General features: G+C 39.9%; 2 pseudogenes; one reads left to right on the forward strand and one right to left on the reverse strand.

Moving 5' to 3' along the window:
• Window positions 1-586: 586 nt before the first annotated feature.
• Window positions 587-2,358, forward strand: LOC100854720 (coniferyl alcohol acyltransferase-like; annotated as a pseudogene).
• An 8,430-nt stretch (window positions 2,359-10,788) lies between these two features.
• Window positions 10,789-14,581, reverse strand: LOC109123154 (uncharacterized; annotated as a pseudogene).
• Between the last annotated feature and the right edge of the window lie 1,044 nt (window positions 14,582-15,625).

Here is a 15,625-nt window from a genome sequence, read left to right on the forward strand (position 1 = left end):
TTTTCCTCTCTTATTTTTTATAGTAAGCTAGTCGGTAGCCTTATCAGGCCTACCTTTTTATATCGATTTACAACATCTCACCGTTATCCCTTTGGCAACTACAACTTGATGCATACACGGATGGTTCACATGACAATGATTAAATTTTAATCATTACAAATTACTTAACTCATGTTAGATTCTCATTAAGGATGATCACCTCCATTGCACCTGCATTAAGTTTGGCAAAATTTTTAAGAAATGATAGAAGTAATAATAAATATTTTAAATTTATTTTGTTGTAGAAATTGATATATGTACAATATAATTTATCCCATTTAACAATGATTTATCCGTAGCAAGGCTTGTGAGTTATGACAACATCAAAGTAAGAAACATGTCTAGCAATGGGCAATGACTAATGCCAAGGACAAAAGACTTCGCTCCCATGTCACCAAAGTGTTTCCATCACAAGCCAAAGTGGGATCTACGCATAGAGATCTCTTTGGTAGCAGCCTGGTCGCCTATAAATCCACCACTCCTCCTCATCCCTTCCACAAACCATTCCCATTTTTTTGTTTCTCTCTATCTCTCTTAGGTGAAAACCATGGGTGGTGGAGGAGACTTCATTGTAATTGTGACCAGGAAAGAGGTTGCGGCAGCAGGGCTACCAATGCAGGAGCATTGGCTGCCCCTATCTAATCTTGATTTGATTTTTCCTCCTATAGATGTGAGTGTGTTTTTCTATTACAAAAAACCCCATCAGAATGTTAATGGAGGTGATGACTTACCTTTGGGTCCATGGTTGGGGTTCTGAAGAAAGCCATGGTCCAAGCATTGGTCCCCTACAATGCTTTTGCAAGGGAAGTTATGGGTCTATGCAATAACCGAGGGGTAGATTTCATGGAGACTTACGCAGATGCAAAACTACAAGACCTTAGGTTGTATAACCCTGACAACAGAATTGAAAGCAAGCTTGTCCCTAAGAAGCAGCATGGTGTCCTCTATGTGCAGGTAACACTTCTCTCTCTCTGACACATCATGATATTGTCATGCCATTATTACTCTATGTGATAAAAAAAAATGAAGGAAAATGATAGGTGACTGGGCTCAAATGTGGTGGAGTCATGGTGTGTTGATTTTCTTACAACTATTCCTAATAAAGAAATTAGAGAAAAACAAAAGAAAACACACAGATTTAACATGATTTGACATATTGTTTACGTCCACGAGAACATGGAGGAAGACTTTCACTATATCCCAAAATTAAGGTTATATAAAAGGGTACTTATATTAATCTTAGGTATTGAAATTCCAAAAATACTCCTGAATCGTACCATGGGAGCGTTGCCCCCCGCATGTCCCCAACCTATCGTTCGCCCTTTTTCTCTATATATGTCTTTCATTCAATATAAGTCACATACTACAACATGGTGGGCTGTACATTCAATCATGGGATAGCTAACGCATATTCTACTAATATGTTCCTAGGTCATGGACTGAGATGACCCAATGCAAGTCATTATCTGTGGTTCCATCTTTCCAACGCTCTCTCCTCAACATCAGATGTCCATGCTCCTATGATCCCTCTCTGGATGACATGTACGTCCCTATATCCGCCTTACCTCCTCCTAGAGCTCCGCATCCTGGTGGTGCTCATCCTTCCATAAGTCGCATATACTATGTCACGACGAACAACTCAGTCTACTCCAAACACTAGCTAGTACCAGAAAGGGAAGCTCCTACAAGAAGACTAAACTAGAGTCTTTCAGTGCATTTTTGTGGAAGATGGTGGCTGAAAGTGTTGTCATGGAAAATGATAATAAAAAGATATGCAAGATGGGCATCGTGGTGGACGAAAAGAGGCGGTTAAGTAGTGGAGATGAGGATAAATCAGCAATGATGGCCTCTTACATTGGAAATGTGCTGTCAATCCCCTTTGGTGAGAAAATGATAACTGAAGTGAAAGAGAAACCCTTGAGTTGGGTGGCAGATGCAGTTCATGACAACCTGGAAGGGGCAGAGACAAATGAGCCTTTCTTGGGGCTCATAGACTGGGTAGAGGCTCACCGTTCAGAGCTTGCTTTGGCAAAGATATACTGCAGTGGCAGCAGTGAAGGATCGGCGTTTGTTGTGTCATCAGGGCAGAGATTCCAAATGTCAAAGGTGGATTTCGGGTGGGGTAAGCCTTCTATGGGATCATACCTTTGTCCATGAGGTGGAGGAGTTGGGTACGTGATGCCAATGCCAAGTCCAACCAGAGATGGTGACTGGGTGGTGTACATGCACCTCTTGAAAGGGCAGATGGAGTTGATAGAGACTGAGGCCGCCTATGTCTTTAGACCTTTAACGTCTGAGTATCTCAACCTGATCAACTGAAGTTGGCTTACATCCAGATGACTTCTTATGTATTCATCAATGTCTCTTAGTTTCTTCATCCCTCTGTCTTATAGTTTATTAGGTCCTTCTAATTTTTCTCTTTAATATGGTGAATCTTTTGGCTATGAAGAATGAGTTTTTGGATTTACATGATGTATGAATCCTAATTAAACTAATATTATGTTTCCTTAGTATGTTATACTTATTAATTTGAGTTTGATTCTTTTTAGGATTTGGAATCCTAACTTTATTAAGAGTTTTTATTTATTTATTAGAATTAGGTTTCTATAATTGCTCCTATATATATTCCATAATAATAGAAAGTTATGTGGTAAATTTTACATAAATATTTATCACCTCCTTCATTGTTTTTTTATCCTTTTTTTGTGTGGAGAAATTGTTCTTGTGCTAGAAAGATCATTTTTTATTGCTCACATTTGGTATCAGAGCGTGGAGATTAAAGATGCAAGCAACCAATAATAATATGATCCAACCCCAGTTTCCAAAGTTCGATGGGAAAAATAATTTTGAATTTTGGAAGATCAAGATGTAACTATTATTTAAGTATCAAGATATTTGAGTGATTCGTGCCCAATTGGTGTCTCAGCTGATTCGTGTCCAGCTGGTGCTCCTTGATTGAGGGAGTAATCAACAAAATTTATAACCTATAACACCATATACTAGGGTAGCAAAGAAAAAGCTACTATAGTATAGCGGCTCTAGGATCGTTCACTGGGAAGGATTAGCAAGCTACCAATGATACCAATTCCAAGTGAATTGGTCTTGTTTCATTTCAAGGTTAGCTTAAGAAATAAAACACAAACTTTGATTGGTAAAGATTTAAACTAACTAACATAACAAGTACTCAGAATAACTTAGAAAGAAAAGCATTCCTTGGAGAGTTAGGTTCACTGGTGTGGTTCCTCATGCAAAAGACATAGCTCCGGTCAGATGGTTTCTTTCCTCGCATTAGAGATTCAACATATAGTCAATTCTCTAACCGGTGCTGTACAGATACCTCCTTCAATTAGATTTCACTTTAATTCTCTCACTGATGCAACTTGCAATGGTTTAAGCCTCTCACTAAGCCGTAACCATTCAAGGTGATCTTTAACCTTGGACTTCCCTTCGCAAGCTCGCAAGAGATAACTAATGGATGTCTCCTTGGAGTCCAAAAGCTTACCAAGTGTTGGCTCTTCTAGAAAATCCTACCCTAAAGTCACCTCCCAAAGGCTCGCAAGGGGTAAACTAGTGCATTTCCATGGTTGGAAATCACTTGCCTTACCAAGTGTTGGCCCAGGTGACTCTAAAGTGTTTTAAGTTAACTAAAAACATAGAAATCACTAAAGGATTTCACTTCCTCTTCATTAATAGCTAAAACCACAAAGCTTTGCATTCTTGCACTTGGAACCTTCCCCAGCAACCTTAGCTCCAAGGAATTAGAGGTTTAGTTACTCATTCTCTGGGGAAAACTCCTCAGAGAGTTCATAACTTAGTATATAAAATAAAAATACAAAGTGAGAAGGTAAGGCAATACAAAGAACTGAACTTTACTTGCTTACCAAAAACTTTACAAAAGGATCTCCTCCTTGAGAACAGGCTCCCGAGAGGTATATATATGAACATAATATAAAACTAATTATTACATAGATATTTACTCTTTTTACTAACTTAAAAGCTAAGGAATCTTGTAATTGGTGGCTTATAAGGAGTATTTTGGGATTTAGACAACAAAAATCTGATGTAAAATATCTCCCAATGTCGGTAGCAAATATCGGGATGCTTCAGGAACCATTCCGCAAGAGAAAATGGTGTCTGCGAGATTTCGCAGGCATTCAAGAAGGGCTGCGAAATCATTTTGCAACACATGCTAACTTCGCAGGGCTGCGAAGTTGGCTTCCACCTTGAGGTTCTCAGCTCCCAGCTTGCGGCATATATCGGGCAACTTCAGGAGGGAATCCACAACACTGTTCAAAAAGGCTGCGAAATCACTTCGCAACAAAAGGGTGATTTCGCAGCACTTTGCAAAATGCTTCCTTCAGCTTGGAGTGATTGGCTTCCAATGGCTGCAACTTCTTCATTTCAACTCCGAATTGCGCACCGTTTGAAGCATTGGATTGTTGACTTCCTGAGCTTTGAAATGGTATATAGCATGCATCAATTGGACCTCAGAAAGTGCTCCAAAAGTGGCTGCTACGACTGTCATCAAGAATATGCTTCTTGGCAGATTCTCTTTACTTTTTCTCCTTGCAATCCGGATTTACTCTTGGCAAATGACTTCTAAGCTTTGCCCAAGATTCCTCATAACTCTCCTCAGTCTTGACTTGCTTTGGTGATCAAAATACTAACAAAAACACCAAAACTTACACAAAGTAATTAAAATTGCTTTCAAGGGTCCTTAACATGCTAATTGAGTTAAAAGGCCTAAACTACTACTCAAAAGTGTTTAAAAGGATTAATTACAAGCTATCAAATAGCACTTTTTGAGTAGTAATCACTCCCCCCAACCGACATATTGCTAGTCCCTTAGCAATATAGGAGAGAAAAATGAAAATAAAAAGCAACTTATACTAAAATTTACAACATCATGCTAAACAAAAACAATTCTCAAGTGGCATGATGATTTTATTCTCTCATGAAACAAAAAAGAAATACAAATCCAAATTTCTACAAGAGTCATAACAAACTATGCTAAACACTGTCAAACAAGGGAATGCATTATGCAAACTAAAGTTTTAAAATCATTTCCACTTTCAAAGAACCAAACTTTAATCTTCCACAAAAAATCTATGTGTATTGGTTTCTTAGCTTCTGAGAATAATATGCTAAACTAATCTCTCCCCCCAACCTATCTCTTTTCAATACTTAGCAAACTGACCAAAATCAATAAGAAAAGAACACACTTTCATCTTCTCCTTTTTTTTTTTTTTTTTTTTTTTTTTTTTTTTTAAGGTAGCTTTATGGGGTACTCTTTCTGACTTGTCCATGTAATGGGGGTCCATCGATGACTCCCAACCAATTAAGGTTTAGGGCACCAAGCTTTAAGGATCTTTCAACCACTAACTCCTCGGATTTTTCCCCGGACTTTTAAGAATGAATTTCTACTACCCAAGCATCTACCATATGCTAACTCTACCTATTCACCCTTATAACGAGCATTGAGGTCGGTGACTCCCAACCAATTAAGGCTTAGGGCACCAGGCTTTAAAGATTTTCACCATATACCCCTCAGACCTTGCTCGGGTTTCAAGGCAAGCAAACAACTTTCTTTATTTCAAAGGCTCATTGGCCTTTTGCAGGGTGTTTCAATTTTATCAAATGAGGTCAAATATACCAAGTCCCAAAATTAACCTAAGTCAAGAGGGAAATAGTTTTTCATATTATAATCGGAATCTAATGTGCACAGTGTGTGAATAGCTTAAAGTGGAAGAACTAAATTCAATTTCAATAGAAGTTTCAAAAATTGAACCACTTTAGTGAGCATAATCCATACTCTAAGTCAAGTGAAAAACAACAGTTCAATTTCTCTTGGTTTAATTTGAAAATTTTTCCTCAAAATTCATGGAGAATAGAATAAAAAGAGTAAAAAGTAAAAACTACAACTAATTAACCAATATAATTGCATTACCAAAAATATTTAGCATACTTCCTTCCTCATTCCCCCCCAACCGAACTGAGCATTGTCCTCAATGTGATATGAGTGACTGTAATTAAAGGGAGGAAGTGGTACCTCCTGAATGATATCAAATTCGAATATTGATTGGAGAAACCACATGTTTCAAAAAGAATAGAATATGTGAGAAAAGGTAATAAGAAAAAGTTAATGCTAACTGTTAAGAAGAAATATTAAACTTGTATTACTTTAAATTCATTTAAGTACAATGCAAAAGAAAAGCAATACAAGCAATCCCAATTATAGTACCAAAATAATGGGATTTCTTTTCAACTAAAAAAAAAACAAAATAAAAATAGTAGATATATAATAGTCTGATGAGTGGGTGGTGCTGGGGCTAGGCAGATGGGTCTGCCTCTTCAGTAGGTGCTTCAGCTGGGGCTTGGGGCTCTGGAGGATGAGACTCTGAGGGATGAGAGTGTGGCACTGCTGGAGTAGAAGTGGAGGGCTCTACAGCTGGTGGCAGATCGAAATGAAGCTGGAGCTGCCTTAAGATGGCAGCTTGTTGAGCCTGAGTGGCCAACATCTGCTCTTGGCATGCTCTAATGGTTGCCATCTCTTGAGCAAGACTGCTCTGAGATGCTGTGAGGGTCTCCAATGCACGACACAACTCTCGATATTCAGATATAGGAATGGTCATCCTCGGTTCAGCTGATGTGGATGGCTGAGATGAAGCTGGAGCAGCTGGTGGAGCTCTAGGAATGGCAGGAGCAGCAACTGTTATACCCTCAGGTATGTGTCGTGGGGATGCTCTCCTTGCAGCTGGCTGAGGTGGCTCTTGCTTATCAACTTTATAGGCCGTCATGTTGTTCCATTTATCAAGAGTGAATGGCTCACGGCAAATGCACTTTCTCTCCAGCTGAGGCTCAGAAGGATATCCCAAGTGCTCTAGAATTTGGCATAGCAGCCTTGGAAAGAGGAGGGGAATGCAATCAGCTCTCTGAAGCTTCTTTTTGTGCACCTTCTCTTCGAAATAGAGAAGGGCTGCCAAAATCAGATGATGAGGCCCAAAGAAAAATCCTTCTGACATCTTGTAAAGGGCTTCTAAGAGGACTCCCCTTCTTTGAGTCCAATGCTGCAATGGGTAGAGATTATGACGCAAAAATGCATCAATCAGAAACATGACTGGAGGAAGCTCCCCCCTCAACAAATGTGATCGATTTACAGTTCCTCTGGATAGGGTGCGCACCATCTCCAGCTCAGTAGGATTGGTCTAAGCTCTAAAATCATCGAATTGGGTTGGCTCATAGGGAATTTGCAGGGCTTCAGCAATATGACGTGCTCCCAATATGCCATGCCTCCCATCAATAGTGAAATGAATTAAAGTTGGATCCCTGACCTGGTTGGTTGTCATGGATTGATAGAAATCCAAGGCTACCCTTGGGTAGAAAAAGTCTCTCGGAGTCAGTAGGTGCTCCATGTGGTACTCCTCAGCAGAGTGAATGTCTGTGCAAGGTTCGGCTGCAATTGGAATGTGGCTATGTCAAAGCATAGCTCTAAGTGGAATGGCCGAGCTCTACAATCCAAATTTCCCTCAATTGGGGGCTGAGTTAGCATTGGCCGCCTGATAACTTCTTCCGGAGCTATTTCAGATGGAATTTGGGGCTCTGGAAGTGGCGCTTGAGGCTCCTGAGATTTTTCTTGTGGTGTCGGAGATGGCACCAGATGCTGAATTGGCGAGGGAACTGGAGTTGGAGCCGGCGACGGCTCTGGAGATTGCTCAGTCAGGTCAATGGGTTCTGAGCTCTCCACCCTGGGTCTCTTTTGCGATGGCCGACCTCCTGACCTGGTTAGGTATCGTTTTGCCAGAGGTTTTGGCGGCGCGGGCTTCACCGAAGGAGGAATTGCTTTCGGCTGCGGAGGGTCAGGAATAGGATCTGGAACTGGTTCCTTTCGCAGGCTTTTCTTGCGGTTTGAAGGGGAGGAAGACTTGGCCCCTCTGGTTCGCGCCATTTCGGATTACCGAAGTTTGGCCGACGTTGCTGATCGGAGAAGATGACCGGAGGCTTGCGCGGTGAGGCTTGAGGAAGGAGATGGACGGTCTGCGAGAATGGCACGCTCTGATTTTGAAACCCTTTTCGCAGCTTAAATGACCGGTATAAATAGGAAAAACGGAAGACTAAGGGTCAGTTTGAGTTTCGCAGCAAAACGCCAATTTCGCAGCAAAATGCCGTTTTCGCAGCAACTTCGCAATGCATTTCGCAGCTGCGAAATGAATGTCACTGTGTTGCGAAGTGGCACACGTGTGCCAAAATCGCTTTCGCAATTGCGAAACACCCTGCGGAATGGGACTTTTGGTGCGAAATCAGGCTTTACCACTTCGCAATGCGTTTCGCAGCTGCGAAATGAGGGCTCCTGTGCTGCGAAGTGGCACTCGTGTGCCAAACTCGCCTTCGCAGCTGCGAAAATTCTCGTAGAGAACTCCAAAGTGTTGCGAAATGGTTTGGCAACAAAATACTCGTGTCGCAGAAGTTTCCTTCAGCCTGCGAAATCTCGCAGAGCTCTGTTTTTCCTCTGTTTTCACTCTGTTTTTGCTCCGATTTCGATCCGATTTTTTTTCTTTCAATTTCCTTGCAATTTCTTCCACCTGGGATCATTCAAAAAGATTAAAACACACATAAAAACATGATTTAAGATCAAAAACTAAGATCAAAAGTAGGGATAAACTTGAAAATTTACAAAATTTATAAAAATTTTGGACTGGGGTAAAACCACGTCCAGCAAACCCTTCTTTGCTTAGGCTTTTTGAGGCTCAAGGAGGTTGATTGCCTTCTTTTCTGGTTTAAATGGCTCCATGAATGGCTTGAGACGATATCCATTGACTCTAAAGCTATCCTTGCCATTTGAATTCAATAATTCCACTACTCCATTGGAATATACTCGGTGAACAACGAACGGGCCTATCCACCTTGACTTGAGCTTCCCAGGAAAGATATGGAGTTGATTACTACCAAAAAGTGCTATTTTGTAGACCTAATTATAATGGTTTTAAGCACCTTTGAGTAGTAATCATATTCATTTAAACCAATTAATTCATTAAGGTCCTTAGTAATTGGTTTTAACCATTTTGTGGCAAGTTTACATGTTTTTATCAGCTTATGAATCGATTCAAGCATGCCAAATGATGGAGGAGCTACTTGGACAAGTTGAAGCAAAGAGGAAAAGCAAGCAAAGTGAAGAGAAGCAAAGAGGACAGCAGCTGCAGTCTTCTTTCGCACTTTTGGAGCACTTCCCGAAGTCCATTTTTTGCATACTATATACCATTTCAAAGCTCTAGAAGTCAAGAATCCAACACTTCAAACCATGCACGATTTGGAGCTGAAATGAGGAAGATATGGCCTTCGGAAGCCAACTGCTCCAGGTTATGCGAAAATTTCGCATTCCACAAGGTGTTATGCGAAATTCGCATAACATTCGCATAACATTCGCATAACCCATGCGTGTTGCGAATTTTGCTCTGCCTTTGCCGACTCCACTTTAGATATTTTCCTTTGTATTTTGTGATGTAATTTCCTTTCTTATCCTTGTAACTAACCAATCACAAGCTTTTGCTTTTGTAAAGACTATATAAGGGGTGGAAATCACCTCTTGAAAAAATAGACGCATATATACAGACGGAGCCTTGCTCTGTTTTTCTCTCTTCTCCTGTTCTTTCCCGTTTCTATTTTCTTATTAGCCAAACAGCCTCTAAGGGCTTTTCCTCAGAGGATGAGTAGCTAAAACTTTTAGTTTCTCAAAGTATGGATGTTATGTGATGACTTGGATGCAATCCCATGGAAATCTCTCGCACCCGGAAGGTAAGGTAGCCGTTTTTCATTAAAGGTTCATTAATGCAAAGTTTGGTTTTTATTTCCTTTGGACAACTTCCAACGGCCAATACTTGATAAGCTTTTGGATTTCTATCCATTAGTTATCTCCTACGAGCTATTGGAAGGTGAGGTTTTCAATTCCAAGTTTTGTATTAATCCGTTAGAACCAATTTCAATGGCCATTGAAAGGTGAGTTTATCACTTGGAATGACTTTGAGTTGCCAATATTTGGTAAGCTTTTGGCTTTAGACCATTAGTTATCTCTTACGAGCCATTCAAAGGAAGTCTAAGGTGAATAACCGTTGATGAAATTCACTACCATCTGTTTTGTCATTTTAAAGGATTAAAACTTGATTTGCTAAATCCATACCGGTTCGGGAAGCAAGCATCACCATAGTTGCAACCCCAATGCGAGGAGCCTATCCTGAGATTTCCAATTTGCATAAGAGCCAGAGCATAGCTATCCTATCTTTGAGAAACTTGTTTTTACACCCTTTCATTTTAGTCTTTAATGTTAGTTTAGATTAGTTTAAATCTTTCTAAAACATTTACATTTTCTTTTAAAGCTAACATCCATAAGAAAATCACCTATTTTCCTAATTTGAATATCACTTGTGTTTGTGAAAACCCTTCCCAGTGAACGATCCTAGAACCACTATGCTATAGTAGCTTGGCTACTTTAGTAATAGTATTCAAGGTATAAATTTTGTTGATACGCCTTTAAAGCTAAGCTACCATGAGTCGCATCAGGAGTCTTGTGTCATACAGTAAAACTCTTTGCCCTTCCTGAAATTCCTTGTTGGAGATGAGTTGATCATGCTACTTCTTCATCCTCTGTTTTGCAACTTTGGAATTGATATAAGCATTATTTCTTAATTCCTCCATCTCATTAAGGTCTAGATATCTCTTTTCTCCGGCTCTGATCAAATCCATGTTCAGCTTCTTTATCGCCCACCAAGCTTTGTATTCAACTTCCACAGGGAGATGACATGCTTTGCCATAGACAAGACGATAAGGAGACATGCCAAGAATAGTCTTATAAGCTGTTCTATATGCCCATAATGAATCATGAAGCCTAATAGACCAATCCTTTCTGCTGGAATTCACCACTTTCATCAATATGTTCTTTATTTCCCTGTTAGCTAGCTCAACTTGCCCGGAAGTTTGAGGATGATAAGGTGTAGCCACCTTATGCTTCACTCCATACTTGGATAACAGAGCTTCAAAAGGTTTGTTGCAAAAATGAGCACCTCCATCACTGATTATGGCTTTGGGCACCCCAAATCTTGAGAAAATGTTCTCTTTAAGAAACTTGAGAACCACCTTGTGATCATTTTGTTTACAGGGGATTGCCTCAACCCATTTAGAAACATAATCCACCCCCACCAAGATGTAAGAATTACCAAAAGACATTGGGAACGGCCCCATGAAGTCAATGCCCCATACATCAAATAGCTCAACTATTAGAATGGGGTTCATAGGCATTTGATTTCTTTTTGTTAGTTTTCCAAGCCTTTGGCATCTATCACAACTCCTACACATGATGTGGGCATCTTTGAAAAGAGATGGCCAAGTAAACCCTAATTGCAACACCTTCATAGCTGTTTTCTGAGAGGCAAAGTGGCCTCCACATGCATTCTCATGACAATGAGATAGAATCCCTTGCTGCTCATCTTCAGGGACACACTTCCTTATGATCTGATCTGCACAATACTTAAAAAGAAAGGGCTCTTCCCAATAATAAGCATGAGTTTTGGCAAAGAAGTGCTTCCGGTCCTATGCATTCCACTCACTCGGAATTTCACCAGTTACTAAATAATTAGCAATATGGGCATACCAAGGAGTTTTCACTAGGAACATGAGTGATTCTTCAGGAAAATCATCATTAATAGGCAAGGGATGGGAATTATGTGCTATAACTAACCTCGAAAGGTGGTCAGCTACCACATTCTCCACTCCTTTCTTATCTTTGATTTGAAGATCGAATTATTGTAACAAAAGAATCCATCTAATCAACCTTGCTTTTGCATCTTGCTTTGTCAATAAATACTTCAAGGCTGAATGGTCAGTGAAGACAATGATGAAAGACCCCACTAAATAAGCACGAAATTTGTCCAAAGCAAATACTACAGCTAACAATTCTTTCTCTGTAGTTGTGTAGTTCCTTTGAGCTTCATTCAGTGTTTTACTTGCATAGTAAATCACATAGGGCTTCCCATCTTCCCTTTGGCCAAGCACAGCTCCTATAGCAAAGTCACTGGCATCACACATCAGTTCAAAAGGTAATTGCCAGTTAGGGGCTCTCACTATTGGAGTTGTTGTTAAAAATTTCTTCAGTTGATCAAAGCTATTCTGACACCTTTCATCCCATATAAACTTAGCATCCTTAGCTAACAGCTCACAAAGAGGTTTTGAAAGACTTGAAAACCCTTTTATAAACCTCCTATAGAACCCTGCATGGCCAAGGAACTGCCTTACTCCTTTTACAGTTGTTGGGGATGGTAATTTGACAATAAGCTCCACCTTTGCTTTATCAACTTCAATGCCTCTTTCAGAGATGATATGACCAAGGACAATTCCTTGACGTACCATAAAATGGCATTTCTCCCAGTTGAGCACCAGATCTTTTTCAATGCATCTGTGAAGAACTGCTTCCAAATTAACTAAGCATTCCTCAAATGTATCTCCATATACGATGATGTCATCCATGAAAACCTCCATAATTCGCTCCACCATATCACTGAAAATACTCAACATACATATTTGAAATGTAGCAGGTGCATTGCATAAACCAAAAGGCATTCTCCTATAAGCATATGTCCCAAATGGACATGTAAAAGTGGTCTTTTCTTGATCTGCCAAATCAATTTCAATCTGAAAATACCCTGAATACCCGTCCAAGAAACAATAGAATGGATGTCCAGAGACTCTCTCCAGCACTTGGTCAATAAATGGCAATGGAAAATGATCCTTCCTGGTTGCAGCATTCAACTTTCTATAATCAATACACACCCTCCAACCTGAAGTGAGGCGTGTAGTAACTTCTTCTCATTTTTCATTCTGAACCACTGTGATCCCTGACTTCTTTGGTACCACTTGAGTAGGACTCACCCAAGGGCTATCAGATATAGGGTAAATGATTCCTGCTTGAAGTAACTTCAGCACCTCAGCTCGCACCACCTCTTGTAGATGAGGATTCAATCTTCTTTGAAGTTGACGAATTGGCTTTGCCTCCTCCTCCATATATATATGATGAGTACAAACTAAAGGACTAATGCCTTTCAAGTCAGATATTTGCCATCCTATTACCTTCTTACACCTCTTGAGAACTTCTATTAAACAATTCTCTTGATGACTGGTCAAAGATGAAGATATCACAACAGGACATTGAATATTTTCTTCAAGATATGTATATTTCAGCTCCACAGGTAAAGGCTTCAGATTGAGTTTTGGAATTTCTGGTTCAGCAGCTGCCTCCTCTTCTTCATTGAACAAAGGTAGAATCTCTTCTATCTTTCTCCAACTTTGTAGAGTAGCAAGCATAGTAGGAGATTCAGACAAACCTTCCTCAAAATTCACAAGACTTTCATTCAACTTGTCTTGCATATTTTGATTACAGTGCTCCTCCACCAAAGTATCAATAATGCACAGCTCTTCTGGACCTTCTTCTTCTTCCGGAGTGATTTGCTTTTTAGACATATAGAAAATATTTAGATCCAGTGTCATGTTGCCAAAAGTGAGTTGCATCAGCCCATTCCTACAGTTGATGATTGCATTTGAGGTAGCAAGAAATGGCCTTCCAAGGATGATAGGAACTAAATTAGCTTCCTTTACAGTAGGATATGTATCAAGAACAATAAAATCTACTGGATAGTAGAAATTATCCACTTGAACCAATACATCCTCAATTACCCCTCTTGGAATTTTCACTGATCTATCTGCCAGGGATAGAGTGATTGTTGTTGGCTTCAACTCTCCAAGTCCCAATTGCTTGTAGACAGAATATGGAAGCAAATTCACACTTGCTCCCAAATCTAGCAAGGCTTTCTCCACTACCTTTCCTCCAATCATGACCGAAATGGTAGGACTTCCCGGGTCTTTGTACTTCAAAGGAGACTTACATTGTAAGATTGCACTTACTTGCTCAGTCAAGAAGGCTTTCTTATTTACAGTCAACCCTCTTTTGATAGTACATAAGTCCTTTAGGAATTTTGCATACGTTGGAACTTGTTTAATCATATCCAGCAATGGGATATTGACTTTCACTTGTCTCAATACTTCAAGGATTTCAGCTGCATTTCTAACCCCCTTTTTCCCATGTAATGCTTGAGGAAAAGGTGGAGAAGTTGATTTCTTCAGCATTTCTTCCTTCAGAAGTTCCTTCTCTGGAATTACATTCATTGTTGAATCAGAGTCCTTCTTTTCTTCACTGATCTCACTCTCTTTATCTTCCATTTCCTTCCCTTTCTTTATCTCTTCTTCTTTCTCAACATGTGGCTTGGGTGTTGGCTGCTCAATTTTTTTACCACTCCTTAGAGTGATCAAGGCTTTCACATCTTTCATCTGTGATGATTCTCCCTCTTGGCTTTCCACTTCATGGACACCTTTGGGATTTTGGTGAGGTTGAGAAGGAAATCTTCCCTTTTCTTGCAGTGTATTCAAATTTGTAAGCCTTGAAATTGAATATTGGATGTTATCAAACTTTTGGTTCATATCATTTTGCATTCCATCCATCCTTTTATTCAACATACTCTCTACTCTATCAATTCTTTGATAGATTTGAGCATTGGTGGCTTCTTGCTTTCCAACAAAATCTCCCACTACCTTGCTGAGATTAGCCATTGCTTGTTCAAGACTTGAAGTTTGTTGAGATGGTGGATCCGGCTGTTGGTACTGAGTTGCTCTGGCCTTCCATGAGAAATTTGGATGATTCCTCCAACTTGAGTTGTAGGTATTTCCATAAGGCGCATTGTTATTGGGCCTGAATTGTCCAACAACATTTGCTTGATCTCTAAACATCTCCCTTTCAGCTGAAATGGCAGGGCATTCCTCTACCAAATGTTCATATGATTGACAATTAGGACACAGCTTCACTTGCACTGGTGCTTCAGCAACAGCTTGCACTTCATGAATTCTTTTCAGCTCCAACTCCTCCAATCTTCTTGTCATAGCTGCCAACTTTGCTTTCATATCATCATCTTCTTTCAAGGTATACATCCCAGCCTTTGTATTGAAAGCATTTAGTTGAGACTTCATCTTACCCACTTCTCCTTTGGTTGGTTCATCCCATCCTCTTGAAACATCAGCTACATAGCTCAAGAAATCCATAGCTTCCTCCGGATTTTTGCTCATGAAATCTCCTCCACACATTGTCTCGAGGAGTTGTTTCATTGAGGAGGACATACCATCATAGAAATAGCTCACCAATAGCCAAGTATCAAAGCCATGGTGAGGGCAAGCATTTATAGCTTCCATGTATCTTTCCCAACACTCATAGAATTTTTCATTCTCTTTAGCTGAGAAGTTTGAAATTTACCTTTTCAAGCCATTTGTTCTATGAGTGGGAAAAAATTTCTTAAGGAATTCAGCTTGTAGATCAGTCCAAGAACGGATACTCCTTGGCCTTAAAGAATTAAGCCAAATTTTGGCCTTATCCTTTAAAGTAAAAGGAAATAACTTCAGCCTCATCAAATCAATTGAAGCTCCTCCCTCTTGGAATGTATTACAAACATCTTCAAATTCCTTGATATGTGCATACGGATTCTCACTTTCCATCCCATGGAAA

This window comes from Vitis vinifera, chromosome 9, assembly GCF_030704535.1.
Source record: "Vitis vinifera cultivar Pinot Noir 40024 chromosome 9, ASM3070453v1".
Lineage (NCBI taxonomy): Eukaryota > Viridiplantae > Streptophyta > Magnoliopsida > Vitales > Vitaceae > Vitis > Vitis vinifera.